The sequence below is a fragment of the Capricornis sumatraensis genome, unplaced genomic scaffold, assembly GCF_032405125.1.
Source record: "Capricornis sumatraensis isolate serow.1 unplaced genomic scaffold, serow.2 scaffold10, whole genome shotgun sequence".
Taxonomy (NCBI): Eukaryota; Metazoa; Chordata; class Mammalia; order Artiodactyla; family Bovidae; genus Capricornis; species Capricornis sumatraensis.
In genome coordinates this window covers 4,263,746-4,271,829 of record NW_027184621.1, presented here as the reverse complement: position 1 = coordinate 4,271,829, position 8,084 = coordinate 4,263,746, and positions in this window count along the sequence as shown.

Here is an 8,084-nt window from a genome sequence, read left to right as displayed (position 1 = left end):
CTTGAGACTGGGAGATGCTACTGGCGCCTTCTTGTCCTCAGCTCCACTCCTGGCTTGCCTTTGCACCTAGTCCCCAGGCGTTCTTGTGAAAGGCGTAGTTGCCAGTGGGTTGCACACTGCCAAGCGCTCCAGCAGTGAGGGCTCTATTAGAGGCAAAGGGAGGGCAACTGCAAGTTTCCTCTTGCGGTTGCTTGACCTCCCAGACTCAGCACAGCACGGAGAGCACAAGGCTCACAGGGCCCCTGGCTGGGGTCTGCAGCCCCACACACGCGGAAGCTGACACGGTGAGCGCCCAGAAGGTGCCTAACAGACGTCATTTCCCTATTGCTCTCCTCCCCAGCAGAGATGTGTGCAGGTGGTTGGGGCCTGCCCCTGCGTGTCTGGGCTCCCGTCCACAGCCCCAGCTCAGGGAAGCAGCTCCTGAGCCAAGACATGTGGGAGGCGCAGGTGGCCCCGCCTGGAAGCCTAGTTTACAGCATGCGGGAAGCCAGCCTCCTCGGGAGAAGAGAAGGCAGCCCTGCTGTGTGCGGCTGCAATCACTGCTTTGGCAGAGCCGAGTGCGCCTCCAGTACGGCAGAGCTCCATCTCTGCTCAGAGGCCTGATCTGGCAGAGTTGCTGGCGTGAGGCTGTTCTGCCCTGGGCGAGCATTGCCCAGACTTGCCTCTCGGCTAGGCTTCCAGTCCAGGAAGGAGCAGGCTGCGCGAGACTGGGAGATGCTACTGGCGCCTTCCTGGCTTCAGCTCCACTCCTGCCTTGCCTTTGCACCTAGTCCCCAGGCGTTCTTGTGGAGGGCTTAGTTGCCGGTGGGTTGCACACTGCCACGCGCTCCAGCAGTGAGGGCTCTATTAGAGGCAATGGGACGGCAACTGCAGGGCTCCTCCAGCGGTTGCCTGACCGCCCAGACAGCACAGCACGGAGAGCCCAAGGCTCACAGGGCCCCTGGCTGGGGTCTGCAGCCCCACACACCGGAGGGGAATTCCGGGAGCGCCCAGAAGGTGCCAGACAGACGTCATTTTCCTAGTGCTCTCCTCCCCAGCAGAGACGTGTGCAGGTGGTTGGTGCCTGCCCTTGAGTGTCTGGACTCCCTTCCACAGACCCAGCTCAGGGAAGCAGCTCCTCAGCTAAGACCTGAAGGAGGCGCGGGGCGCCCCCGCTGGGAAGCCTAGTTTACAGCATGGCGGAAGCGAGCCTCCTCAGTACAAGAGAAGGCATCCGAGCTGCGTGCGGCTGCAATCAGTACTTTGGCGGAGCCGAGTGCCCCTCCAGTACGGCAGAGCTCCAGCTCTGCTCAAAGGCCCGATCTCTCATAGTTGCTGGCGTGAGCCTCCTGTGCCCTGGGCGAGCCTTGCCCAGACTTGCCTCGCGTTGGGCTTCCAGTCCAGAAAGGAGCGGGCTGCGCGAGACTGGGAGATGCTACTGGCGCCTTCCTGGCCTAAGCTCCACTCCTGCCTTGCCTTTGCACCTAGACCCCAGGCGTTCTTGTGGTGGGCTTAGTTGCCGGTGGGTTGCACACTTCCAAGAGCTCCATCTTGAGGGCTCTATTAGAGGCAAAGTGAGGGCAAGTGGAAGTCTATTCTTATGGTTGCTTGCCGCCCAGAGTCAGCACAGCACGGAGAGCACAAGGCTCACAGGGCCCCTGGCTGTGGTCTGCAGCACCACACACCGGAGGTGAACTCGGGGGGGGGCCCAGAAGGTGCCTGAGTGCCGGCATTTCCCTAGTGCTCTCCTCCCAGGCAGAGACGAGTGCAGGTGGTTGGGGCCTGCCCCTGCGTGTCTGATCTCCCGTCCACAGCCTCAGCTCAGGGAAGCAGCTCCTGAGCCAAGACCTGTGGGAGGCGCAGGGGGCCCAGTCTGGAAGCCTAGTTTAAAGCATGCAGGAAGCGAGCCTCCTCCGGAGAAGAGAAGGCAGCACTGCTGTGTGCGGCTGCATTCACTGCTTTGGCGGAGCCGAGTGCGCCTCCAGTACGGCAGAGCTCCAGCTCTGCTCAGAGTCCCGATCTGACAGAGTTGCTGGCGTTAGGCTGCTCTGTCCTGGGCGAGCCTTGCCCAGACTTGCCTCACACATAGGCTTCCAGTCCAGGATGGAGCGGGGTGCGCGAGACTGGGAGATGCTCCTGGCGCCTTCCTGGCCTCAGCTCCACTCCTGCTTTGCCTTTGCACCTAGTCCCCAGGCGTTCTTGTGGAGGGCTTAGTTGCCGGTGGGTTGCACACTGCCAAGCGCTCCAGCAGTGAGGGATCTATTAGAGGCAATGGGACGGCAACTGCAGGGCTCCTCCAGCGGTTGCTTGACTGCCCAGACTCAGCACAGCACGGAGAACACAAGGCTCACAGGGCCCCTGGCTGGGGTCTTCAGCCCCACACACCGGATGTGAACTCCGGGAGCGCCCAGAAGGTGCCTGAGAGACGTCATTTCCCTAGTGCTCTTCTTCCCAGCAGAGACGAATGCAGGTGGTTGGGGCCTGATCCTGCGTGTCTGGGCTCCCGTCCACAGCTCCAGCTCAGGGAAGCAGCTCCTGAGCCAAGACCTGTGGGAGGCGCAGGGGGCCCCGCCTGGAAGCCTAGTTTACAGCATGCGGGAAGCGAGCCTCCTTGGGAGAAGGTGAGGCAGCCCAGCTGCGTGCGGCTGCAATCACTGCTTTTGCGGATACGAGTGCCCCTCCATTACGGCAGAGCTCCAGCTCTGCTCAGAGGCCCGCTCTGGCAGAGTTGCTTGCATGAGTCTGCTCTGCCCTGGGCGAGCCTTGCCCAGACTTGCCGCACGTTAGGCTTCCAGTCCAGATAGGAGCGGGCTGCGTGAGACTGGGGATGCTACTGGCGCCTTCCTGGCCTCAGCTTCACTCCTGCATTGCCTTTGCACCTAGTCCCCAGGCGTTCTTGTGAAAGGCTTAGTTGCCGGTGGGTTGCACACTGTTAAGCGCTCCAGCCGTGAGGGCTCTATTAGAGGCAAAGGGAGGGCTACTGCAAGTCGCCTCTTGCGTTTGCTTGACCGCCCAAAATCTGCACAGCACGGAAAGCACAAGGCTCACAGGGCCCCTGGCTGGGGTCTGCAGCCCCACACACCGGTGGGGAACTCCGGGAGCGCCCAGAAGGAGCCTGACAGACGTCATTTCCCTAGTGCTCTCCTCCCCAGCAGAGACGTGTGCAGGTGGTTGGGGCCTGCCCTTGAGTGTCTGGACTCCCTTCCACAGCCCCAGCTCAGGGAAGCAGCTCCTCAGCTAAGACCTGTAGGATGCGCGGGGCGCCCCCGCCTGGAAGCCTAGTTTACAGCATGCCGGAAGCGAGCCTCCTCAGTACAAGAGCAGGCAGCCCAGCTGCGTGCGGCGGCAATCACTACTTTGGCAGAGCCGAGTGCCCTTCCAGTACGGCAGAGCTCAAGCTCTGCTCAAAGGCCCGATCTCTCAGAGTTGTTGGCGTGAGGCTGCTGTGCCCTGGGCGAGCCTTGCCCAGACTTGCCGCACGTTAGGTTTCCAGTCCAGAAAGGAACGGCCTGGGCGAGACTGGGAGATGCTACTGGCGCCTTCCTGGCCTCAGCTCCACTCCTGCCTTGCCTTTGCACCTAGTCCCCAAGCGTTCTTGTGGAGGGCTTAGTTGCCGGTGGGTTGCACACTGCCAAGCGCTCCAGCAGTGACGACTCTATTAGAGGCAATGGGAGGGCAACTGGAAGTCAATTCTTACGGTTCCTTGAACGGCGAACTCAGCACAGCACGGAGAGCACAAGGATCACAGGGCCACTGGCTGGGGTCTGCAGCCCCACACACGCGGAGGCTGACTCGGTGAGCGCCCAGAAGGTCCCTGACAGACGTCATTTTCCTAGTTCTCTCCTCCCGAGCAGAGACGAGTGCAGGTGGTTAGGGCCTGCCCCTGCGTTTCAGGGCTCCCGTCCAAAGCCCCAGCTCAGGGAAGCAGCTCCTGAGCCAAGACCTGTGGGAGGCGCAGGGGGCCCCGCCTGGAGGCCTAGTTTACAGCATGAGGGAAGCGAGCCTCCTTGGGAGAAGGGGAGCCAGCCCAGCTGCGTGCGGCTGCAATCACTGCTTTGGCGGAGTCGAGTGCCCCTCCATTACGGCAGAGCTCCAGCTCTGCTCAGAGGCCTGATATGGCAGAGTTGCTGGCGTGAGGCTGCTATGCCCTGGGCGAGCCTTGCCCAGACTTGCCGCACGTTAGGCTTCCAGTCCCGAAAGGAGCGGGCTGCGTGAGACTGGGAGATGCTACTGTCGCCTTCCTGGCCTCAGCTCCACTCCTGCCTTGCCTTTGCACCTAGTCCCCAGGCGTTCTTGTGGAGGGCTTAGTTGCCGGTGGGTTGCACACTGCCAAGCGCTCCAGCAGTGTGGGCTCTATTAGAGGCAATGGGAGGGCAACTGAAGGACTCCTCCAGCGGTTGCTTGACCGCCCAGACTCAGCACAACACGGAGAGCACAAGGCTCACAGGACCCCTGGCTGGGGTCTGCGGCCCCACACACCTGAGGTGAACTCCGGGAGCGCCCAGAAGGTGCCTGAGTGCCGGCATTTCCCTAGTGCTCTCCTCCCAGGCAGAGACGTATGCAGGTGGTTGGGGCCTGCCCCTGCGTGTCTGATCTCCCGTCCACAGCCCCAGCTCAGGGAAGCAGCTCCTGAGACAAGACCTGTGGGAGGAGCAAGTGGCCCCGCCTGGAAGCCTAGTTTACAGCATGCGGGAAGCGAGCCTCCTCCGGAGAAGAGAAGGCAGCCCTGCTGTGTGTGGCTGCATTCACTGCTTTGGCGGAGCCGAGTGTGCCTCCAGCACGGCAGAGCTCCAGCTCTGCTCAGAGGCCCGATCTGACAGAGTTGCTGGCGTTAGGCTGCTCTATCCTGGGCGAGACTTGCCCAGACTTGCTTCACACATAGGCTTCCAGTCCAGGAAGGAGCGGGCTGCGCGAGACTGGGAGATGCTCCTGGCGCCTTCCTGGCCTCAGCTCCACTCCTGCCTTGCCTTTGCACCTAGTCCCCAGGCGTTCTTGTGGAGGGCTTAATTGCCGGTGGGTTGCACACTGCCAAGCGCTCCAGCAGTGAGGGCTCTATTAGAGGCAATGGGAGGGCAACTGCAGGGCTCCTCCAGCGGTTGCTTGACCGCCCAGACTCAGCACAGCACGGAGAGCACAAGGTTCACAGGGCCCCTGGCTGGGGTCTGCAGCCCCACATACGCGGAAACTGACTCGGTGAGGGCCCAGAAGGTGCCTGACAGACGTCATTTCCCTAGTGATCTCCTCCCCAGCAGAGACGTGTGCAGGTGCTTGGGGCCTGCCCCTGCGTGTCTGGGCTCCCGTCCACAGCCCCAGCTCAGTGTAGCAGCTCCTGAGCCAAGACATGTGGGCGGCGAGGGGGGCCCCGCCTGGAAGGCTAGTTTACAGCATGCGGGAAGCGAGCCTCCTCGGGAGAAGAGAAGGCAGCCCTGCTGTGTGCGGCTGCATTCACTGCTTGGGCGGAGCCGAGGGTGCCTCCAGTACGGCAGAGCTCCAGCTCTGCTCAGAGGCCCGATCTGGCAGAGTTGCTGGCGTGAGGCTGCTCTGCCCTGGGCGAGCCTTGCCCAGACTTGCCGCACGTTAGGCTTCCAGTCCAGAAAGGAGCGGGCTGCGTGAGACAGGGAGATGCTACTGGCGCCTTCCTGGCCTCAGCTCCACTCCTGCCTTGCCTTTGCACCTAGTCCCCAGGCGTTCTTGTGGAGGGCTTAGTTGCCGGTGGGTTGCACACTGCCAAGCGCTCCAGCAGTGAGGGCTCTATTAGAGGCAATGGGAGGGCAACTGCAGGGCTCCTCCAGCGGTTGCTTGACCGACCAGACTCAGCACAGCACGGAGAGCACAAGGCTCACAGGGCCCCTGGCTGGGGTCTGCAGCCCCACACACCGGAGGTGAACTCCGGGAACGCCCAGAAGGTGACTGACAGACGTCATTTCCCTAGTGCTCTCCTCCCCAGCAGAGACGTGTGCAGGTGGTTGGGGCCTGCCCCTGCGTGTCTGGTCTCCCGTCCACAGCCCCACCTCAGGGAAGCAGCTCCTCAGCCAAGACCTGTGGGAGGCGCAGGGGGCCCCACCTGGAAGCCCAGTTTACAGCATGAGGGAAGCGAGCGTCCTTGGGAGAAGGGGAGGCAGCCCAGCTGCGTGCGGCTGCAATCACTGCTTTGGCGGAGCCGAGTGCCCCTCCAGTACGGCAGAGCTCCAGCTATGCTGAAGGCCAGATCTGGAAGAGCTGCTGGCGTGAGGCTGCTCTGCCCTGGGCGAACCTTGCCCAGACTTGCCTCGCGGCTAGGCTTCCAGTCCAGGAAGGAGCAGGCTGTGCGAGACTGGGACATACTACTGGCGCCTTCCTGGCCTCAGCTCCACTCCTGCCTTGCCTTTGCACCTAGTCCCCAGGCGTTCTTGTGGAGGGCTTAGTTGCCGGTGGGTTGCACACTGCCAAGCGCTCCAGAAGTGAGGGCTCTATTAGAGGCAATGGGAGGGCAACTGCAGGGCTCCTTCAGCGGTTGCTTGACCGCCCAGACTCAGCACAGCACGGAGAGCACACGGCTCACAGGGCCCCAGACTGGGGTCTGCAGCCCCACACAGGCGGAGGCTGACTCGGTGAGCGCCCAGAAGGTGCCTGACAGACGTCATTTCCCTAGGGCTCCCCACCCCAGCAGAGAAATGTGCAGGTGGTTTGGGCCTGCCCCTGCGTGTCTGGGCTCCCGTCCACAGCCCCAGCTCAGGGAAACAGCTCCTCAGCCAAGAACTGAAGGAGGCGCGCGGCGCCCCCGCCTGGAATCCTAGTGCACAGCATGCGGGAAGCGACCCTCCTTGGGAGAAGAGGAGCCAGTCCAGCTGCGTGAGCCTGCATTCACTGCTTTGGCGGAGCCGAGTGCCACTCCAGTGCGGCAGAGGTCCAGCTCTGCTCAGAGGCCCGATCTGGCAGAGTTGCTGGCTTAAGGCTGCTCTGCCCAGGGCGAACGTTGCCCAGACTTGCCTCGCGGCTAGGCTTCCAGTCCAGGAAGGAGCAGGCTGCGCGAGACTAGGAGATGCTACTGGCGCCTTCCTGGCCTCAGCTCCACTCCTGCCTTGCCTTTGCACCTAGTCCCCAGGTGTTCTTGTGAAAGGCTTAGTTGCCGGTGGCTTGCACACTGCCAAGCGCTCCAGCCGTGAGGGCTCTATTAGAGGCAAAGGGAGGGCTACTGCAAGTCGCCTCTTGGGTTTGCTTGACCGCCCAGACTCAGCACAGCACGGAAACTACAAGGCCCACAGGGCCCCTGGCTGGGGTCTGCAGCCCCACACACCGTAGGTGAACTCCGGGAGCGCCCAGAAGGTGCCTGACAGACGTCATTTCCCTATATCTCTCCTCTCCAGCAGAGACGTGTGCAGGTGGTTGGGGCCTGCCCCTGCGTGTCTGGGCTCCCGTCCACAGCCCCAGCTCAGGGAAGCAGCTCCTGAGCCAAGACCTGTGGGAGGCGCAAGTGGCCCCTCCTGGAACCCTAGTTTACAGCATGCGGGAAGCGAGCCTCCTCGGGAGAAGAGAAGCAGCCCTGCTGTGTGCGGCTGCATTCACTGCTTTTGCGGAGCCGAGTGCGCCTCCAGTACAGCAGAGCTCCAGCTCTGCTCAGAGTCCGGATATCGCAGAGTTGCTGGCGTTAGGCTGCTCTGTCCTGGGTGAGCCTTGCCCAGACTTGCCTCGCACCTAGGCTTTCAGTCCAGGAAGGAACAGGCTGCGCGAGACTGGGAGATGCTGCTGGCGCCTTCCTGGCCTCAGCTCCACTCCTGCCTTGCCTTTGCACATAGTCCCCAGGCGTTCCTGTGGAGGGCTTTGTTGCCGGTGGGTTGCACACTGCCAAGCGCTCCAGCAGTGAGGGCTCTATTAGAGGCAATGGGAGGGCAACTGCAGGGCTCCTCCAGCGGTTGCTTGACCGCCCGGACAGCACAGCACGGAGAGCCCAAGGCTCACAGGGCCCCTGCCTGGGGTCTGGAGCCCCACACACGCGGAGGCTGACTCGGTGAGCGCCCAGAAAGTTCCTGACAGACGTCATTTTCCTAGTGCTCTCCTCCCCAGCAGAGACGTGTGCAGGTGGTTGGGGCCTGCCCCTGGGTGTCTGGGCTCCCGTCCACAGCCCC